Source organism: Thalassophryne amazonica, chromosome 9, assembly GCF_902500255.1.
Source record: "Thalassophryne amazonica chromosome 9, fThaAma1.1, whole genome shotgun sequence".
Lineage (NCBI taxonomy): Eukaryota > Metazoa > Chordata > Actinopteri > Batrachoidiformes > Batrachoididae > Thalassophryne > Thalassophryne amazonica.
Window position 1 is genome coordinate 63,608,092 of NC_047111.1, and position 2,535 is coordinate 63,610,626.

The following is a 2,535-nucleotide window of genomic DNA, read 5'->3' on the forward strand; positions in this document are numbered from 1 at the left end:
GTGATCATGCAGGCTTTAAAAGATTTTTGTCTTTCGCAACTGAAGCCATTTTCGTCAGAGTGCAGCCATATACATGTAACTTAACAGGATAAAGATCAGTGGAACCCAAAGAATAAAACTTAAAATTCAAACCAAATACATCACTGGGGGTGTTGTCGTTAACACACTGATATTCTAATGAAGATGGATTTGCTAAAAAAAAAAAAAAGGGCTTGTGTTGAATAAAAACAAAGGAATATGACTTTACAACTTTTCCATTTTTTATGTATTTTGTCTGTACAACATAGCAAATTGGGTTTAAACATGGCTGGGATGACAGAGGTTAGAAACATGTTTTTAATTGGACTATTTTTCCCTGATGTTATTGAACTAAATGTCATTAAAATTGGGAGGAAATAGGTTGTTACAATAGAAAGAGACAGTTGCAGGGGCTTCATCAGCTTATCTTCCTGAACTGAAACGACCTCTGTCAAAGTAGCACAACATGTGATTAACTAAAGACACATATCAGTGTACGCAGTCTCTTTATACTTTCCTCATTGTTAATGTTTCATTATAAATTTGGATTTCCATTTGATTTTGAACATCTTTATCACAGATTCATTGATTTCTTTTGTCCTGTAGAACATAAATAAATGGGATTTAACATGGGTGGAATGACAGAGGTCAGAGACATGTTTATAATTCTAGCATTTGTAGGCATGTATCTATTGAAGGTAAATGTGATTAAAATTGGGAGGAAATAGAGTGCCACAAGTGAAAGATGAGCACTGCAAGGTTTTAATAAGCTTTTAGTCTTTCCTTAACTGAAGATATTTTAGTCAGAGTGCAACCATATATGTGTAAAGTAACAGGATAAATATCAGTGAACCCAAAGAATAAGAACTGGTAACAACCAAGCAATTATATAACTGGAGGTTTTGTCATTACAGGCCAGCCAAAATATTTGGCTGTAATCACAGAAATAACTGTTAATAATCACTGACTTACAGATGGAAAGTGTTGTGAGAAGACCCACAGCAATGAGAGTAACATTATTGTGAAAACCCAGAAAAAAGGCCAACCAAAGAAAACATGAACCTGTGTGTGACCTTCATGTGATAGTGCAGTGGGAAGGTGATCGCTATCAGTCTGTCATAGGAGAGAACAACCAGATTAAGAGACTGCATAGAAAGACACATGTAGGAGAAAAAAAGAAATGTCATACAGTCATTATAGGAGATGATGTGGTGATTAAACAGAAATATGTCAAGAACCTTTGGTACCTGAACAGTGCTACCAAGCAGGTCTGTCCATGCAAGGTTAAAAACTGCAACATATTTTGGAGTTCTTAGATTTCTGTCCAACAATATTACAGCCATCACAGCTGTGTTTCCCAACACTGACACAATATAAACAAAAAAGAGAAAGACATAGTAATAGTTCATATGAGGTATGCCAGAAAACCCACTTATTATGAAATATGAGGACGAACAAAAGTGATGTTTCTTCCAAGAACAGACTTGAATAATCCCATTGTTCAGCTTTTACTGTCTGCAGCACTGTGGACAGTGCAGAGTGTCTGTCAGTGAGTCCATGTGTCCTATATGGAGACAAATCTCTCTCTCTCTCTCTCTCTCTCTCTCTGTGTGTGTGTGTGCGTGCGTGCGTGTGTGTCACTGTTAGGGGTGAGTCCAATGTACTACTTAGAGTTGCACATGTAGAAGGCCACGGCATGGTGAGGTAGGGTGTCAGTTCTTTTCTTGCCACATCATACCTTCCACAACTATTAGTCATATACCCCTTTTATCGCTGGGTGGGCAGTAGAGAGTCAGTGAATCCCAGTCCTAGACTAGAGTTGAATCACAATCACACCCCCATTCAATTCAATTTTCAATTTATTTATTATATAGCGCCAAATCACACAAAGTTGCCTCATCGCACTTCACACAAGTAAGGTCTAACCTTACCAACCCCTAGAGCAAGCACACAGGCAACAGTCGTAAGGAAAAACTCCCTCTGATGATTTCAGGAAGAAACCTCAAGCAGACCAGACTCAAAGGGGTGACCCTCTGCTTGGGCCATGCTGTCGACACAGTTGACAATACAGGAAATTATACACAAAGTCTGGGAGATTTTCGGAGTCCATGCTGGTGCACAGGACGGGAGGCCTGCAGAAGACAACACCCACACCCATCTCTGGATGGAGCTGCACCCCAAACAGAGAGAAAAAAAAAGAATCAGGTTGTTGTGTTTTGGGGGGGTTTGGCTGGACATTTTGGTGTTCTTTTCTTTTCTTTGCTCTCCAGGTGGTATGCAAACTGATTTATTGTCTGTGGAGAAGGTGCTGGCAGAAGAGTCATTCACCCTCATCAATGTGATATGCAGCACCTGTGGATGATGCTCACGTGCAACCTTAAAGACTTTCAGCTGAAGCAGATAATGAGATGGCGTTCTGCATTAAGCCATGTGTGATTTGAGCAGAATTGCCGGGAACTCGACCTTGTGATGTTCGTTTGTGAGACGCTGAGGACCGCGCCTGGGTTTGACACATCG

At 40.0% G+C, this 2,535-nt stretch overlaps 1 pseudogene; it reads right to left on the minus strand.

Annotated features, from left to right (window-relative positions):
• Positions 1-862: 862 nt before the first annotated feature.
• On the minus strand, positions 863-1,516 carry LOC117517946 (annotated as a pseudogene).
• Positions 1,517-2,535: the final 1,019 nt, after the last annotated feature.